The 20,350-nt window shown below is 44.5% G+C and overlaps 1 long non-coding RNA gene across 1 annotated transcript in view; it reads right to left on the reverse strand.

Annotated features, from left to right (window-relative positions):
• LOC137380966 (uncharacterized) overlaps positions 1-20,350 on the reverse strand; it is a 71,473-nt gene that overhangs the window by 15,476 nt on the left and 35,647 nt on the right. Inside the window, exon 2 of the long non-coding RNA XR_010977097.1 lies at positions 6,012-6,183. This is a non-coding gene — a long non-coding RNA (uncharacterized lncRNA). The remainder of the gene's footprint in view (positions 1-6,011; positions 6,184-20,350) is intronic.

The raw sequence follows: 20,350 nt of genomic DNA on the forward strand, positions 1-20,350 counted from the left end.
TTTTTATAACATGCAGACCAGAACTATTTACCGTCATCCAAGTGGGGTCTAACCAAGGTTGTATACAAATTTAGACTATGGTTGATGCGATCCAAATGCGAGGTGGAGGGTGGTGGATGAGGTCCAATCGAAATTAAGCCTTATCTGCATGAAAAAAAAATGAACTGTGGGTGCCAATTGGCATCCGAAAGTGGCTCACTAGTTGGGGCCTTAGGAAGTTTAGCTGGCTTCGATGTCAAGCTGGCCCACAGATAGATATTGGGGCGAGGGGGAGGCGCGAAGTGAAGTGAAGGGGGCAAGCCTGGGCCTGCATTATCTTTCTGGAGCATTCCTGCTCCTCTTGGCTACACACCGAGAAGCTGCAGGCTTCCAATGTGGTCGCCTGTGAACGTCTGAGGGAGATGGAGCATGTTAGATTGTGGCCCAAAATTTGTCCCCCCACCCATGCTGATTTTTCTGCCCCAAAAAAAGGGCACTCATGTTCAATTTCTCTTTCTTAGTCTCAAGATGTCATGAGGCAGCCAGCGACTAAGGGAAAAAGAATGCAGGATTATCTAAATATATCCTAGGAGTAGTGAAGGTCTTATATTAAAACCATTAGCTCGAAAGTTTGGATGAAGGGCTTTCATTATGATCAAACTATTTTATTACAGTAATCTCCCTTATAAATGTACAGATCAGTCTGCCTACATAACAGTCACTGCACTCAGTAATTCATTGTATGTAAAATGCTTTGAGACGTTTCTGAGAGATGTGATAAAGGCTCTAAATAATTACATAGAATTTACAGCACAGAAACACGCCATTTGGTTGAACTGGTTGAGCTGTGCCAGAGTTTAGACTGCACTCAATCCTCCTTGCACCCAATATCATTTGTATATCTTTCTCGCCATCAGCATGCCCTCCAATAGTATATCATTGCAAGTGTTTCATTTTTCACATAGTGGACCATCATTTATAATCTGTGGTCATTGATCAGTACTAATTCATAATGCTCAATTCCCTTTACCTCATCCAATCAGCCTCTTGCACCAGGCCAAATGCAGGACATTTTTTTTCATTCTGCAAACACTGCCTCACCTCTTTATTCCGTTGGTCCTGCAAGGGCCTGCCTACTCTCACCGGCAAGACAGCGACAGGCTCCATCACAGCTGCCGTCTGCCTTTGCCGCTCACACTTTGTAGGCAGCTGCCGCCTCCTGCAGATACTCGGCACCAATAATTGGACACCGAGCACGTCTCCTGCCCGATCAGGGCACTACCTTTTGAAGATCGTGTCACACTAGCGACGCAGCTCAGGCACAGGTTCGCGACCCGGAAATCATCCGGAAGTCGAGTTCCCGACCCCGTTTTGAAACTTCAGCCCCTTATTTCATATGCCTGCAATAATTATGTAAGGGTGGGGTGGTGTTGGGCAACTTCCAGAATCTCCTTGTTCCTCAAACTCTGGCCTCTTGTACATCCACCACTTCCTTCACCCCAACATTGATGACAGTGCCTTCAGACAAACGGGCCCCAACCTAGCCGGCTTCCAGGTGGGAAATGGAAGAAAAAGTTTTAGTGAGGTCTTTTTGTTAAATCCGACAGGACCTCCACATCCCCAGTCTTGCCGAGATTCCCTTGTGCTCTGTCAGCTCCCCAGAAAAAGTAAGGCGTATGATTACATTTCAAATCAGAGGCTGTTTAGGGCTGGCATGTCATGCTTGTAAGCCCCACTGGTCATCTGGACCCAGCTACCTCACCATACAGAGGGTCCTTGGGTATGCGACTGTCTTCCATCCTGCGGATGTGTCCGATCCACCGAAGCCGCCTCTGTTTGATCAGTGCCAACATGCTTGGGAGCTCTGCCTTTGAGAGGACTGCCACATTTGTGATTTTGTCCTGCCAGGATATACCCACAATGCGCCGCAGACAACGAAGATGGAAATTATTGAGGTTCCTTTCCTGGTAGCTGTAAGCCATCCATTTTTCACTGCCGTACACCAAGGTGCTGAGAACACAGGCCTTATAAACCATGAGCTTGGTCCTAAGGGTCAGCTTGGTGTTATGCCATGCGCGTTTTGCAAGTCGGCCAAATGTGGTAGCTACTTTCCCTATGCGTATATCGAGCTCTGCATCAAGGGACAGATTGTCCGTCACCGTGGACCCAAGTAGCAGAATTTGCTAACCACTTGTAGTGGGTGTTATTTAGTGTGAGCAGGGGCGGAGACGCAACACCTTGTCCCATGACCACTGTTTTCTTGAGACTGATAGTCAAGGAAATGAGTTACAGGCACGGGAGAGACAGTCCATGGGACTTCATGGGCCCTTAATTGGAGGCAAGTGGCTTGCTGTTCCCTCCACCACCCCCACCCTACATTGAAAATTTCAGACTGTCCCGATAGTGTCGGGTTCCAGAGATGACCTCCGGGAATGCGATTTTCAAATCGCATCGCATTAGGTCCCGACCCCATGGCCCTCTGAAAATCCAGGCGCAGAAGTTAATAACTGCAATTTGAAGTAATGTCTTTCAATCAAACTGATGGTAGTTATACTTAGATGAGAGTTTTTGTAGATATGTTTTGATTGTTTGCTTTTCTGAGTATAGTTTAGAATTTCTCAGTAAATAAATATAATTTATAGTTTAGAATTCCATAATTAAAACCCTCCTCTGAGTTCTGTTACTGTATTGTGAATAATTATATAAGAAGAAAGGATATCAGAGTGGCAAAAGCCAAAAATGACAAAAAGGCAATTTTACACGTTGAGATAAACATAATAACCCTTACATTCCAATCTATGAGCAAACTGAACAGAAACATGTGGGAGCATGTGGAGGGAAGTGGGGAATGCAGACAAAGCTGAGAAAACAAGAAAAACCCTTAGGGACAGCAGCTTAAAATGAAATGTTTGAACTGTTCACCACGGAGAGAGTGAAATATCGGAGGGCAATTTATCTCTGAGGCCAGTCAGGGTGGAAAAACTCCAGAGGTAACTTTTTAAAAATTTAATTGGAGGAATAGCAAGCAGTACAAGCAAAGTTAGGTGGTAAATTAGAAATTCAAGACCAATCGAGGTGCATTGTGACAGGAAGTGGTCCAGGGATATGCGTGGAAAGTTCTTTACGCAGAGGGTGGTGGGTGCCTGGAACGCGTTGCCAGCGGAGGTGGTAGACGCGGGCACGATAGCGTCTTTTGAGATGTATCTAGACAGATACATGAATGGGCAGGAAGCAAAGAGATACAGACCCTTAGAAAATAGGCGACATGTTTAGATAGAGGATCTGGATCGGCGCAGGCTTGGAGGGCCTAAGGGCTTGTTCCTGTGCTGTAATTTTCTTTGTTCTTTGTTCTTTGTTTTCCAAGAATGATTGACGCAGACAATTCTATCTGAGGTTTCAGAAATCCCAGCAGGAATGATGCGCTCATGTGTGCAAACGATGATGGATTAGATGGTGAAAAATGCTGACTCTCCAGCCATTTTTCACTAATCGGTCACAGGACAATTAAGTAACAGGGTTGATGGGCTCTCTGTGTGTCTCATTCTCATTTCCATTGACGTGCTTGAGAAAAATTATCTGACGTGTTGCTCGACATCACGGGAAATCGCAAGCACCTAAAGTAGCATGGAATGAGCAATGACTCTGAATCCTATTAACTCCATTCTTTTCACTGGCCATGAGGAAAGATTTTGCAAAGTTTACCCTCGCCCCCACCTTCCTCCATTTTACCTAATTAATTTATTCTTATTTATTCTTGCATCCTTCATCCCAAGCCAGCATGCTGTTCCCATGGTTGCAGAGGCACAGAAACCATTCATGTTACCATCAGTATTTGCTAATCTCTTTTCTGTACTTGCGTTTATCCCCCTGAAGCTTGTTTCTAATTTTAAGTATCCTTCCAGTGCTTGTTTAAAAAGATGTTAATTGGCATTTCATTGGATGTTCCATTTGGAAATTTACTCTTTACATCAGCCAGTCTGTAGGGAGAAAACCCTTCCAACTGCAGTCACTGGAGCTTGTTAAGACATTCTGGATGGAATTCCTGAGACCCTGGGTCTCTTCTCCCCGTACATAAATGGATGTGTGTGACTTATTTTGAGGCTCCCCCCAGACATTTAGCAATGTCATCAAATCTACAGAAAGGCTTTGTTTCCTGGCATATTTATCTATCTTCTATCAGCTCTTCAGTTCTTCTGGGTTCATTAAGATTGAGACAAAAAATCTAGAGTCTTTAGCAACCGTTCCCATAAACAGTGTCTGCACTTATCCTGGGTCATCACCTATATCAGGCAAATGACACTAACTATTTGCCATTACCATAGGCATCAATTACAAAGATGCCACTTTGAACACTTTGGGCCCAATTTTAACTCTATGCTAGTGGTTTTGAATGAGTTAAAATCTCACCCAATGGGTTTTGAGTACGTTAAAATCGGGCCTTTTAAGTGAGCCGACTATTTCAGGCAGCTGTTTTCGGTTTGTTTGCTCCTCTAGCACATTTCAGAAAGCTGGGTACTGTACAGGCTTCAAAGAAAGAGTCAGAACTATTTCATTATTTCAGAATCTTCAGTAGTTAAATTTGTAGGAAGATGTTCTCTCACAATTAGCCATTCAATGCTAATAGTGGGCAAATCACACTAATACTAAACACTTCTACTATAAGTGGTGGAGACTGTATTTGATTAGACAAAACCCCATGTATCAATTTGTAATAAGGATCCTTGCTCAGGTTTGGTAGTCCAGGAATTATAAAAATGGGGTGCTTTCAATCATAGAATCATAGAGTATTACAGCACAGAAGAAGACCAGTCAACCCATTCTGTCAACACTGGCTCTTTCAAACAGCAATCCAGTTTAGTCCCATTCAGTGATTTCTTTTCCCATATCCCTGCAATTTCTTCTCATCCAAGTATTTATCCTATTCCTCTTTGAGAGCTACTATTGAAACTATTTTCATCACCCTATCAAGCATTTCTAAACCTAAACACTCATTGCGTAAAAAAGGTTTTTGCTCATGTCACCTCTGGCCCTTTTGTCAATCACCTTAAATCTGTGCCCTCTAGTTATCAACCCTTCAGCCATTGGAAACAGTTCCAATTTTGAAGCGCCTTCTCTATTACTTACCTTCCTTTACAGCCTGCTGCTCCTCTCTGACTGGCCCTCCAGCTTTGAGTCCTGCCCGCCATCCTTAATTGGACAGAGAGCCTGTCTCCAGATCATTAAGTTGCCATCTTGGTGAGTGATTGCTTCCACTCCAGGGGTGGGTTCAGGACTCACAAACAGTCCTGACCTCTGTTCCCCACCCCCCCCGGAGATTTGATAGAGACAAGTTGCTCCTGCACCCAGAGATACGTTGCGGGATTTCCTCCAATCATACAGACTGAGTTACTCGAGTTGAAATTTCAGAAACCTTTGTCATTCAAATAAAAGTTACAAAGACACCAGGATCATTCTCATCTTACATCAAAAACTAAAGACCATCTGTAGTCCAGTGCTATTTCTGGTTTGCAATACTTCAAGAGAAAATATCACCATTAAGGCTCCTTTAAAAGAAAAATCCAGCAGATTTTAAAGGCCCACAACTTCATAGTGAAATAAAGCATTACTGACACTGGTGAGGAGCGCAGGGCGGAGAGTCTTTCAGTCACACATAATATTGTAATTTCATTGATAATGTTATGACCGGGTGAGGAAGGGGTCTCAGGCTCCCCTCTCACCCCTTGCCTGGTTTGGCTGTAACAGGGTTTAATTTTTTAAAACACAGTATTTTTAGCTTCCCCTCAGTGAGTCCTTGCTCACTGCTCTCTAATCGTAATTGTAAATGAACCAACCAGACAGGTTTCCTTCGGTTTAAACAAGAAAGATATAAGTTTATTAACCTTATCACTCTAACTCAGTTAAAATTACTAAAATATGCGACGCAACCATGCTAGCATGCATACGAGATGAACACACACACAAATAGTTCAAATAGATAGATGGGACAAAAGAATAACAGGGAGGGGTTGGAGTAGTAAATGGAATTAAGTTACCTTCAGTCCTTCAGTCTTTAGTTTTGCTGTAAAGTCCTTGATTGGAGTTGAAGTCTTGCAGTTCTCACTGGGGCCCAGTGCATACTTTCAAACTTGTTTCCCTGGCACCAGAAGGGTGAAGAGGTTCTCTGTCTTGAGGCTTAAGCTGCTTCTATGGGTCCCTGGGATTTTTCTTGAGAGAGAGAAAGAGAGAGAGAGAGGTACATTCCTTCTCTTTGGTCTTCAAATTGCAGTCTGTCCCAAACCTTTCTGTGAGGCACAATTCAAACAGTTCCCAGTCTGGACAGCAGATAAGTCAGGTGACCAGCTCTTTGTTTGAAACAACATCTTCTGGGTCTTACACAGACAAGATGTGAATCACTACTGTTACCCAGACCAATCTTGTTAATTGAATCAGTGAGCACTTCCATTGTCTCTCTATTCAACTGTCTCTCAGAATGCAATGTGCAACCATGTTTTAGCTGTTCAGCTCTGTGACCCTTTGAAACAAGTTATGTTCAATGTCCAGTAAAAGTTCAAGTAGTGTTCCATATGATGAAATTAATATGTTTCCATTTGGCAGGTGTGGTTTCCATCGCACCTCCACCTCTTGCCGAACGAAATGCAACATTAGGGGAGCATTTCATTATAACTTAGAAGAAAGAGACAATATAGGAAAGCACATATGCATTTCTCTTATTCGTTCTCATTCATTCAGAAATCTTAAAAATTGTTTCAGCCTGTTTTTCCTTTGTAGCAAGGCTGCTTTAAACTTCCCCTTTTCCTGGAGGTGGGCCTGAAATAGCAATGTGTTGCCCAAGGGGTTTAAAGTTTCAACACTATCAGCCTGCAATACGTTGGGAATGGGCATCGCAATAAACATGTGATTTTTGGGGAGGTGTAAAGTTTGCACATTTCCATGATTGTTTAAGGTGCCTTTGTTCCTGTTGGGGTCTGCAGGGGAATAGTTAGACTTAATTAGCCCTGGTCTGGAGCTCTGATCATGGAAGTCAACAGTGTGTGGATCCACTCTGACCTCACTTTCAGTGCTCTGGTGAGTCATGCAAGTGCTGTTCACTTTGGGGTATTGTTGGTTCCCTTTTCTCCTGACTGTGGGGTTGGGTTATTTGCTAATCTTCCCTTTGTCCTTTGGGATACTCCTGCTTGCAGGTGTTTGTCCAGATTTTATTGCACATCCCTGTGGCACTTCGACTAGGTGAAGCATCATCCTCAAGGTTTTTCTGCCCTCTTAAGGACTTTCTTTGTCCCTGCAGGTTTCTGTAAATGCTGTTAGAAATGCTGGTGGGGTGCTTCTGGTGTCTGCATTTACATAGGAGGATGTGGTCTAGTTTTTCAAACACTTTGGGGTTGGCTGACCAGACAGTAGGGGTTTTTCTTTGGGAATGCTCCCGGACCTCTATTAACCTGTCCTCTTTGTCCCCTTTTCCCCTTTCCTCTCTAACGTTTTGCCAGCCCTGTGCCTGTCTGTCTCCTTTTGTTCTCGGCAGGGGTCCCTTACAATTCACCAGCCCTCTGCTGGAGGGTTTCCCAAAGGCAATACAGGAATACGGGGTGCAGATTTCACTGCAGGTTGGGGTTTTCCCTCAACCTGGCACATGTGGCAATTCATACAGTACTCCACCACATCTTTGTGGCATTTTGGCCAGTCAAACTGCTGTCTTGTACAGGCTTTGGTTTTTCATATACCGACATGTACAGACATTGTAATCTCATGGGCCATTTTTTATATTTCATTCCGGTACCTCTGCAGCACCAGTAACTGGTGAACCACTGTCCACACTTCCAGTGTCCCTGACGACCATGTGTGCAGGAAGTGTATCCATCTGCAGCTACTGGCTACCCGCATTATGGAGCTGGAGCTGCGGGTGGATTCACTGTGGAGCATCCACGATGCTGAGGATGTTGTGGATAGGACATTTAGAGAGGTGGTCACACCGCAGGTAATGGCTGCACAGGCAGAAAAGAGATGGGTGACAACCAGACAGAGTAGTAGGCACAGGCAGGTAGTGCAGGAGTCCCCTGTGGCCATCCCCCTCTCAAACAGATACTGCTTTGGATACTGTTTGGGGGGATGACCTCCCAGGGGAAAGCAGCAACAGCCAAGTTCGTGGCACCATGGAGGGCTCTGCTGCACAGCAGGGAAGGAAAAGGGTTGGAAGAGCGATAGTGATAGGGGATTCTATTGTAAAGGGCGCAGATAGGCGTTTCTGTGGCCACAAACGAGACTCCAGGATGGTATGTTGCCTCCCTGGTGCTAGGGTCAAGGATGTCTCGGAGCAGCTGCAGGACATTCTGAAAGGGGAGGGTGAGCAGCCAGAGGTCATGGTCCATATTGGTACTAACGACATAGACAGGAAGAGAGATGAGGTCCTGCAAAGTGAATATAGGGAGTTAGGCAGAAGGTTAAAAAGCAGGACCTCTAGGGTTGTAATCTCAGGATTACTCCCTGTGCCACGTGCTAGTGAGGGTAGGAATAGGAGGATTAGGCAAATGAATGCGTGGCTGAAGAGCTGGTGTAGGCGGGAGGGCTTCAGCTACTTGGATCATTGGGATCTCTTCTGGTGCAGAGGTGACCTGTACAAGAAGGACGGGTTGCACCTAAACTGGACGGGGACCAATATCTTTGCGGGGAGGTTTGCTAGTACTACTCGGGAGGTTTTAAACTAGTCTTGCAGGGGGGGATGGGACCCAAAGTGGTCGTCTCTCCGATGAGATAGTTGAGGCAAATGTAGAGGTTAAAGCAAGCAAGTCCAGTAGGCAGGCCGGGCAGGGGCAGGACAGGGAGCATGGAAGATCTGGTAGGCTAAACTGCATTTACTTTAATGCAAGAAGCCTTACAGGTAAGGCAGATGAACTCAGAGCATGGATCGGTACATGGGATTGTGATATTATTGCTATTATGGAAACTTGGTTGAGGGATGGGCAGGACTGGCAGCTCAATGTTCCGGGGTGCCAATGCTTTCGTCGTGACAAAGTTGGAGGTAAGAGAGGAGGGGGAGTTGCACTATTGATTAGGGAGGACATCAAGGCAGTACTTAGGGAGGATATCCCAGGGGGAATGTCCAGTGAGGCCATATGGGTAGAACTTAGAAATAAGAATGGGGTGATCACTTTGATGGGATTATACTATAGGCCCCCCAATAGTCAGAGGGAAGTGGAGGAGCACATATGTAGGGAAATCACAGATAGGTGTAGGAATTATAGGGTTGTAATAGTAGGTGATTTTAACTTCCCTAATATTGACTGGGACTGCCTTAGTACTAAGGGATTAGATGGGGAAGAATTTGTTAAGTGTGTCCAGGATAGTTTTCTGAAGCAGTATGTGGATGGCCCTACTAGAGAAGGGGCTACACTTGACCTCCTCTTAGGAAATGAGGATGGGCAGGTGGTTGAGGTGTCAGTGGGGGAGCACTTTGGGACCAGTGACTATAACTCTATTAGCTTCAAGATCGTTATGGAAAAGGAAAGGACTGGTCCTCAGGTTGAAGTTCGAAATTGGGGGAAGGCTAATTTCGATGGCATCAGACAGGAACTCTCAAAAGTTGAATGCGAGAGGCTGTTTACAGGTAAAGGGAAGTCTGTTAAGTGGGAGGCTTATAAAAGTGAGATAGGAAGAGTTCAGGGCCGCATGTTCCTGTTAGATGGAAGGGCAAGGCTGACAAGTTTAAGGAACTTTGGTTGACGAGGGTTATTGAGGGTCTGGTCAGGACAAAGAAGGAGGCATATGTCAGGTATAGGCAGCTGGGATTGAGCGAGTCCCTCAAGGAGTATAGGGGATGTAGGACTACACTTAAGAAGGAAATTAGGAGGGCAAAAAGGGGCATGAGATTTCCCTGGCAGATAAGATAAAGGGGAATCCTGAAAGATTCTATAAGTATATTAAGAGTAAAAGGGTAGGTCGGGAGAGAGTAGGTCCCCTTAAGGATCAGTGTGGCAATCTATGTGTGGAGCCACGGGAAATGGGCGAGGTCTTAAATGAATATTTCTCATCCATATTTACAGTGGAGAAGGTCATGGAAGCTAGTGAGTTCAAGGGAGGGAACACCGATATCCTGGAGCATATCAACATGACAAAGGAAGAAGTGTTGGAGGTTTTGAAGCACATTAAGGTGGATAAATCCCCAGGGCCTGACCAGGTGTATCCTAGGATGCTATGAGAAGCAAGGGAGGAGATTGCTGGGGCCCTGGCAGAGAATTTTGTTTCATCGTTAGCCACGGGTCAGGTAACGGAAGACTGGAGGATAGCTAATGTTGTGCCTTTATTGCAGCAGGGATAAGCCAGGGAACTACAGGCCAGTATGCCTTACATCATTGGTGGGAAAGTTATTGGAAGGAATTCTGAGAGACAGGATTTATATGCATCTGGAAAGGCATGGTCTGATTGGGGATAGTCAGCATGGCTTTGTGTGTGGGAAATCATGCCTCAAGAATTTGATTGAGTTTTTCGAGGAGGTGCCCAAGCGGATTGACGAGGGCAGGGTGATGGACGTTGTCTACATGGACTTTAGCAAGGCCTTTGACAAGGTCCCACATGGTAGGCTGGTCCAGAAGGTTCCAACACATGGGATCCAGGGTGAGCTAGCCAATTGGATACAAAATTGGCTTGGTGATAGGACGCAGAGGGTGGTAGTGGAGGGTTGTTTTTCAGATTGGAGGCCGGTGACCAGTGGTGTGCCGCAGGGATCGGTGTTGGGCCCTCTGTTGTTTGTCATATATATTAATGACTTGGATGTGAATGTAGGGGGCATGATTAGTAAGTTTGCAGATGACACCAAAATTGGTCGTATAGTGGACAGCGAAGAAGGTTGTTTAAGGTTACAACAGGATATAGATCAACTGGGAAAGTAGGCAAAGGATTGGCAAATGGAATTTAACGCAGACAAGTGTGAAGTGATGCATTTTGGGAAGTTAAACCAGGGCAGGACATATACAGTGAATGGCAGGGCCCTGGGGAGTGTTCTTGAGCAGAGAGACTTTGGGGTGCAAGTGCATAGTTCCCTGAAAGTGGCAACACAGATAGATAGGGTGGTGAAGAAGGCATATGGCATGCTTGCCTTCATTGGCCGAGGCATTGAGTACAAGAGTTGGGACATCATGTTACAGTTGTACATAACGTTGGTTAGGCCACATTTGGAGTACTGTGTGCAGTTCTGGTCGCCGCACTACAGGAAAGATGTGATTAAGTTAGAGAGGGTGCAGAAAAGATTCACAAGGATGTTGCCTGGTTTGGAGGGCTTGAGTTATAAAGAGAGATTGGATAGGCTGGATCTGTTTTCCCTGGAGCAAAGGAGGCTGAGGGGGGACATGATAGAGGTATATAAAATTATGAGAGGCATAGATAGGGTAGATAGCCAGAGTCTGTTTCCCATGGTAGGGGTGACTAAAACTAGAGGGCATAGATTTAAGGTGAGAGGGAGGAGGTTTAAAGGGGATTAAAGGGGTAAATTTTTCACACAAAGAGTAGTGGTTATCTGGAATGAGCTGCCTGAGGAGGTGGTGGAGGCAGGAACAGTAGCGACATTTAAGAGGCATCTGGACAGGTACTTGAATGAGGGATATGGAATTAATGCAGGCAGGTGGGATTAGTATAGATAGGCATTATGGTCGGCATGGTCGCGTTGAGCCGACGGGCCTGTTTCTATGCTGTACGACTCTATGACTCTATGTTTTAGCTGTTCAGCTCTGTGATCCTTTGAAACAAGTTATGTTCAATGTCCAGTAAAAGTTCAAGTAGTGTTCCATATGATGAAATTAATATGTTTCCATTTGGCAGGTGTGGTTTCCATCACAATAAGGTTACTTTTGGTTTTGTTGCTTAAATTAAACATCATAGTTTAATTGGACCACTTGTTTATTTATGATATTAGTGGCGCCCGTAAAAGTCCACTTGTGCTGATTCTTATTTGGTGACGCTAGACGTTTTGATCCATTAAAATAGACCCAATGATATATCACTAATAATGCAAGTTTCTGTCTGTGTCTGTGTCTGACACTGCCACTCCCAAGCCATTCTGTATCGGCACAGCAGAGTTGAAGGTCACTGCCAGCAGAGAACGGGCGGGCAACAGGTAGAGCGTACTCACCACCCACCCATTCTCCGGGATGCCTGAGCCATTTAGACGCTTGGCCCTCATTTGCATTCCATCTACAAGCTGTGTGCCCCGAAACGTTCGCCTGCTACAGCTTATAACCTCCTACTGCAACATCCTTCCAGCTCCACAAAAGCTCCACAAAAACATAACGCAAAACATTTCTGAGTCTATTTTAGAAATGGTTCCTTTAAGAGCCAATGTTTAGCCTGCTCACAGCCTGGTACAACTGTGCCGAGTGTCCACTTGTACCTCAAAATTGCATTGGGACCCTGAGTTGCATACTTTAATGGGGCTCCCACTTGATACAGGAAGGCATCTAGGCTACCCTTCCGATTGCCCTGGGCAAAATGGTGGTGGGCCGGCTCAGAGTAGGGGCAGAGCAGTAAGTGCCAGCAATCTGATTTTAACTCTGCTCTACCCTCCATTCCCATCTGGTGAACTGAGTTAAAAACAGGATTTTAAATTGTGTGACGCATAAACACTTACTGCTTTCGAAAGAGCAAACAGCTCTGCCTTCCTGCCCAAAGCTTCTCTGCAACACTGGAGAGGAGGTGCAAAGATTAACAGTCCCTTCTGGTGATTTTAAAACAATCTGCTGCAAATAATTTTGCTGCTTTTGAAAAATCAAAGCCACCTTCGGACACTGATTTTTATTAAAAGCAAATAAAACAGGATGGAGACATGGCAATAAATGAAGTGCCATTGGCACAGGCCCTAAACACATGACTTTCTACCATTTTTTAATCTCCGCTTGTGAACTGTGCATGGAAAGCGTTTCCATTTACAATGCAGAGGGTGCGTAGCCCCAATGACCTACCTCCCCTCTCAGCTAGAGTAAATAATAGAACCAGAGCAAAGATGGAGCAATAATATAAAATAACTACTCCCGCAATAAAGAAAATGATTGTGGTCCTTAGAAGCCTTCCAAGCATGTTATTGATAGATTTAAATGTGCACTGTTTCCTCAGCAGCAGGTCTAATAAACATTAAGTGACCACATTATTGAATTATGCAACCCTTTCTTCAGTCATTTTAACATTTGGGAATGCATTAAAGTCAAATCCAGCTGCTTCTGACAATGTCATATAAATGGATTAAATTGTTTATTGTTTTATGTCACTGAGCATTTCTTGATTGCGCGACAGTTAGAAAGTTAGTGATGGTGGGGGCAGGGGGGAGGTTATATATTTTAGTGACTCAAACCCATTGACCATTCAGCTAAAAACCTTCAGGTGCCTTTTGCTTTAATTCAGTGCAGTAATAAATCCTAACGAGCAATATGCTGTCCATTCCAGTTCATATGAAAATTGGAATGTTTTCTCGGAATTTCTCCCAGAAGATCCTGATCATAGAACTAACTGTCAGAGGAAGAGACATGTTTGGACAGAGGGAAAAAAATCTGTCTGAGTGTGCACTTAAATCTCAGCCAAAAAAAAACAGGCTTCCATACATCTTGAATTAAACTTTTATAGTTCTGTCCATTCGTTTGCTTTTCATTCTTTTTCCTCATAGTTTGTGCAGGATGTCATTCCCAAGCCCTGTTATGAGGTTACATATTTACAACATGTAAGTTCCCATCTACAAGAAAGGAAAGAACAGAATGTGCATTCCCTTGTTTACAAGAACAAACAGCGGACGTGGACAGTTCCCAGTGTCACGTAACCCATAACAAAATGCTGCATACTGTACCAGCTAATCTCTCAGGACCAGCATGTCAGCGAGAAGTTTAGTTTGTCTCTCTGAGGTCCCAGCTGTCAACAATTATAATGCAGATCGGTGACAGGTGCATCTCAAGACCTGCAAGCCTAATATATATTTTAAGGACTGATTGATCCTTAATCACTTCAATCTGATAGCATATTGTTTAAAGGGAACATCAGTCAACGAAATACAGTCGGAGTAGAGCTACATATTAATCACAGTTGATCCCATGGGGCCCTGTGTATTGAAACTGGAATATTAGAAGCTGATTAAATTACTTCCATTTCAGTTGTTAAATTTCAGCAGGGATTTAGATGTACCACATTCTATCCTATTTATGTAGCTGAGGGCATTTTATCTTTTGCCATATCTTGAAATGTTGCCCTTACCCCACCCACCCAATATTGAATTATTTTACGTCACAGGTCATTCCTAAGCTGGGGGGGAGCACGGAGGGAAGTCTGGTGATAAATCGTCCCGCCCCGACACCTTTTCCAGGTTTTACACTGGAGGTGACATCAGGTGTACAATACACCCACATAAATATGCTAGAATTTTATCGCTTTCATAAATTCCCTCTGTGACGTGATACAACATGCGTCCTGCCATTTTCACCCTGACAACGATGAACACAAAGAACACTGCTGCATTTCTGCCATCCAGCATGACTGAGGGTATGAGTTTAAAAATACCAGTCCCAATCCAGGACCCTGGGCTCCAATCTCAGATAGCTGGCTCCAAACCCAGTCCCCTGGTCCCCATCCTAGACCCTCGGTCCCGATCCTAGATACAATCCCTGGACCCCTCGATGTAGTAAACCAGAAAGCCAGTTGGTGAAGGATAGAACTGGAGCCAAGCTTTACACACTGTTTATAAGCATTTATTTAGAGTTACACATTACAACAAAGCACCTCCTAACCCCAATCACCACTGTTTCAATCTGTGTTCATTTATAGGGGCCAAGTGAATCCCTAGTTAATGCCCATCACCTGCATACAATTAAACACAATTAATATACAATAAACACCCGGCCCCTATCCTGAAACCCCACCCACCAACTGTGTCCAATTCCAGAACTTCCAGCCCCAATCTCAGACCATAATGCCCAGACACACATTCCTGAGTACCTGCTGTGACTGTGCTTTGTCCATCACCCGCCTGGTGCCCGCCAATAGCAAGAGTATCTTTTCCTCTTTAAACAGACAAAAGAACAAGCAATGGTTTACTGCCCTGGAAACTTGCAGTCCCCCTCCAACATACAATCATACATATATACACAGACACATCCACATAGGCACAGATACAGGCGCGCACACACACACACACACACACACATCAGACATACATTCGCACACACAAATACATAGGGCTGAATTCTACTAGCGCTCCAACATCAAGGATTGTGGCGGGGGCCCCGGAAAATTCTTCCGGGAGAGGCCTGCCACGAACCCCAATGCCGAGAAGGCCCCACCGTATTTTACCGACAGTGGTGAGGCCTTGGTGCAGCGAGGCCTTCATTTTAATATTAAAATTAATTTAAAAACATACAAATAAACTTACCTGGGCCCGACGGCCGTCCCACGCCAATATTCTGGCTGACCTGCTGGAGTTCCTGTGCCTTCGGATATCCACACGGACATCCAAGGCGTGACACTGGTGGGAAGGGGGGATCAGTGAAATTCTCAGGGAGGGAGCAGAGGGGAGTGGGGGGGGGTTGGGGGGCAGTAGTGAAAACTGATTCAATTGGCTGAGTGAATGGTGGGAAGGGGTTGAAGAGCAAAGAGTGCAAAGTTTGGGGCTGAAAGGTGGGGACCGGCGAAAATGGTTTTTCACGGGGGAGAGGGAAATAAATATATTGTTTCATCATTGGGGGGAATGGAAGAGGGGCTTTGATGTGTAATGAACTGCTTTTATTCAAGTAAAAGGTGATGGTGGCTTTAAAAATTTAAATAATCTGTCAGGGATTGAAGCCCTTTAAAAATGGCACCATTGCTGGGGATGGAGCAGTCACCCCCTCTATGTCATCAGGGGCCGCCGTCATGCCCTCTCCATTTAAATGAGCTCCTGTGTGAAATATTGTAAGAGCTCAGCAATGGCGGTTCCGCGTGGGCGGACCGCCAACTTCAAAGAGTGCTGCCGCAATTTGCGGCGCCCTCATAAAATTCAGGCCACAATTTCCGACTGCATTTTCTGTTCACTGTCTCTCGCTAACTGATTAGCTGCTTTCTTGCAGTCTACACTTTATCTTTTATAAATGCTGGCTGATTTCTACCTCTTTGGTAAGATACACAGCTTATTCAATGAAAGGTTACATCAAATTGCCTCTAGGTCAAATGTCAAGAACACGCACCACATATTAAAGTAAGCATGCTGTGTGGTACCCAAATAAAATAATATATGCTTGGAAGTGAGTTACAAAGCAGTAATCCATGCAAGTGGGTGACATCAACAAAGTTCACGTGATTAATGAATATTGACAGAACTGAGAGATTGAATATCCTACTTTAAACTTAGAGGCAGACCTCTGCTACTGTTAGGGTTTATCAAATTTGCAGTTTATTAACACGGAGTTTGTTAGGGTTGATGCGACATACGTTAACCAGTAATTCTAGCATGAATGATGTGTAATTCTGTGGTACATGACATGAATTATTATGTTATGATACATAATCATACTGAGTACCATTTGACATGATGATTCCTATTTGCCATCAGAGTTATTTGCATCAAAATGACTACTTCCATTGAGAAGCACACTGTAATGTTAATAGTGAAGCAAACATTCCTGCAATAAGAACTGTAAAGTAGCATACAGTTATTCTGCACAATTCTTGCACAGCTACCGCCCAATGCAAAGAATTGCAAAGAACCAAAGAGATGAATTTCCACAAGGGTTCTCTTGCTCATCCACCATAACTTTAGCAGAGCAACGGAAAACCGAGAAAGCATAAATAGCACTTTTGCCATTGCCCTGGGTTTTCTACTGGGCGTCATTGGGTGAACTTAGCTCCGTGTATTACCTTAATTCAATTGTTAGCAGTCTTGGCCACAACATTATGAGTTCAAGCCTCGTGCCAATAGATTATGATCATAACTTAAGCTAATCTAGCCTACCCGCCCACTTTTCAAATCCCACAAGATTCATTTGAGGCAAGAAGATGCCACATAAATAGAATCAGATGTTATTTGAAGAAGAGAGAAGAGTTCTCCCTGTGGATGAATTTGCTGTTACTTCTTTTCCAATTCAGGGGTGAATGAAAAAAAGCTGTTAGGACGAGCACAATCCTGGCACAGCTTGGCACGTTCTGTCAGCTACTCCTACAGAAAGACTGATGGCAATCATGGAGGAGTCAAATGAGGCACCAGTGGAAGACTGAGGAATGTTGGAAAGAGAATTCGACAAAGAATAGGAAATTGGTTCAAGGTAAACATTCTGCTGAATAAACCATTACCACTACTGGCAATAGAATTCATTAAAATAAAAGCAAAATACTGCGGATGCTGGAAATCTGAAATAAAAACAAGAAATGCTGGAACCACTCAGCAGGTCTGGCAGCATCTGTGGAAAGAGAAGCAGATAGAATTCATTTACTTGACCAATGCTAAATTGTACAAAACTTCATGTTTATCTACCCAATAGCATGCAACTACTGTAGTTGATTGTTAGCAGTGCTGATCACCGAAATAAATAATCTTTCCGCAATTTGATTTCAAACGATTTGTTAACATATTCTTGAAATGGAGCACTTGGTTCCGGCACTGCAGAACTTGGCACAGTTTGTGCTTAATGTTTTGTGAAAATAATACAGATTTTTATAACACCCCGAATGCATTTTTATCTCAACATGGGAAAAGAACAGCTGAGGTTTTCACAAGCCACAGCTCTGCTGATCTATGTCTTTATGACAGAATTAAAGCTGGCCCATCACTTTTCTCCATTAACCCTCTGTTCAACTGTGACCCATTTATCTTTTTAAACCCATGCTCACCAGCCAAATGAGGCTTCAAATATTCTGAACATAACTAAATTGCCTTTCTAATAGTTCATACCAAATGCATCATTTCTCATGTCGTTTGAAGGCAATGCACATTATTACATGCTTGTTATTAAACTGCCTCTTCAGTTTTATTCATCTCCATCATACCCACAGAGCTCAACGGATATCCCTTCAGTTAAAAGGACTAGCAAAATAAGAGTCCTAATAGGACAACAGCTACTGTGTTAGTTCACAATACAACAGTCAGCAGAGTGTGAGTGTAAATGTAATTAAACACAGACCTCCCCCCCGCCCCCACCATGATGAAGGAATGTGCATAAAATATTTGAAAATTTTCAGTAAGGTGCAGGTAGCAAAGGACTGTGCCTGTTGCCAGTGGTAATGAACACCAGAGCTTTCTGAGTGCATACTGGCAGTCAGCAGGTTACCTTACTATTGGTGCAGGCTCTGAAAATAATTGCATAAAAACTCCCTAAAATGAAGCCCTGTTAGAGTCACCTTGTTTATTAGGAAGATGGATAACTGGAATAAAGTATTTTGGTCCACCGGTCAGCCACAGAGCTCAAAAACAGTTCACTACCTATATCTCCCAAATGATTTTCTCACCATCTGCTTGTCCAACTCAGCCTCAATCACCTTCCTGGACATTCCATCACAAACCTTGAACAATCAAATACAGTAGTTGTATCTCATCTTTCACTTTCACACTTTTGGGCTTCACATTTCACTTAATTTAGGTTCAGTGTTAACCAGATACATTAGTTCAAGATCATGCATGTATGAAAGGAATGGCCAGCTCGATGAGCCTTTCAGGGGCCTCCATATTACTAGACCATCTGAACAGCTTCAAAGAAAGCTCAGATTGTTGCCATATTGGCTCAGGGATGCAGCATCTCCTTTAGTTTTCATAACTTGACATAGTCGTACTCACAGAATCATACCTGACAGATAATGTCCCAGACACTGCCATCACAATCCCTGGGTATGTCCTGTCCCACCAGCAGGACAGACCCAACAGAGGTGGCGGCACAGTGGTATACAGTCGGGCGGGAGTCACCCTGGGAGTACTCAACATCGACTCCGGGCCCCATGAAGTCTTGTGGCATCAGGTCAAACATGGGCAAAGAAACTTCCTGCTGATTACCATCTACCGCCATCCTTCAGCTGATGAATTAGTAGTCGTCCATGTTGATCATGACTTGGAAGAAGCACTGAGGGTGGTAAGGGCGCAGAATGTACTTTGGGTGGGGGACTTCAGTGTCCATCACCAAGAGTGGTTCGGTAGCACCACTACTGACAGAGCTGGCCGAGTCCTAAAGGACATAGCTACCAGACTGGGACTGCGGCAGGTGGTGAGGGAACCAACAAAAGGGAAAAACATACTTGACCTCGTCCTCACCAATCTGCCTCTTGCAGATGCATCTGTCCATGACAGTATTGGTAGGAGTGATCGCCGCACAGGCCTTGTGGAGAAGAAGTCCCGCCTTCACATTGAGGACACCCTCCATCGTGTTGTGTGGCACTATCATCGTGCTAAATGGGATAGATTTTGAACAGATCTAGCAATGCAAAACTGGGCATCCATGAAGTGCTGTGGGCCATCAGCAGCAGAATTGTACTCAACCACAATCTGTAACCTCATGGCCCAGCATATCCTCCACTCTACCATTACCATCAAGCTGGGAAACCAACCCTGGTTCAATGAAGAGTGCAGGAGGGCATCCAGGAGCAGCACCAGGCATACCTCAAAATGAGATGTCAACCTGGTGAAGCTACAAGCCATAGCTACTTGCATGCCAAACTGCATAAGCAGCATGTGATAGACAGAGCTAAGCGATCCCATTACCAAAGGATCAGATCTAAGCTCTGAGGAGGTGGCTCCACAAATATCCCCATCCTCAATGATGGGGGAGCCCAGCACATCAGTGCAAAAGATAAGGCTGAAGCATTTGCAACAATCTTCAGCCAGAAGTGCCGGGTTGATGATCCATCTCAGCCTCCTCCTGAAGTCCCCAGCTTTACAGATGCCAGTCTTCAGCCAATTTGATTCACTCCACATGATATCAAGAAACGACTGAAGGCACTGCATACTGCAAAGACTATGGGCCCTGACAATATTCCAGCAATAGTACTAAAGACCTGTGCTCCAGAATTGCCGCACTCCTAGCCAAGCTGTTCCAGTACAGCTACAACACTGGCATCTACCCGGAAAGGTGGAAATTTGCCCAGGTATGTCCTGTACACAGAAAGCAGGACACGTCCAACCCGGCCAATTACCGCCCCTTCAGTCTACTCTCAATCATCAATAAATTGATGGAAGATGTTGTTGACAGTAATATCAAGCTGCACTTGCTTAGCAATAATCTGCTCAGTGACGCTCATTATGGGTTCAGCCATGGCCACTCAGCTCCTGACTTTGTTACAGCCTTGGTTCAAACATGGGCAAAAGAGCTGAGCTCAAGAGGAGAGGTGATAGTGACTGCCCTTGACATCAAGGCAGCATTTGACCGAGTATGGTATCAAGGTGCCCTGGCAGAACTGGAGTCAA

This window comes from Heterodontus francisci, chromosome 20 (genome assembly GCF_036365525.1).
Source record: "Heterodontus francisci isolate sHetFra1 chromosome 20, sHetFra1.hap1, whole genome shotgun sequence".
Taxonomy (NCBI): Eukaryota; Metazoa; Chordata; class Chondrichthyes; order Heterodontiformes; family Heterodontidae; genus Heterodontus; species Heterodontus francisci.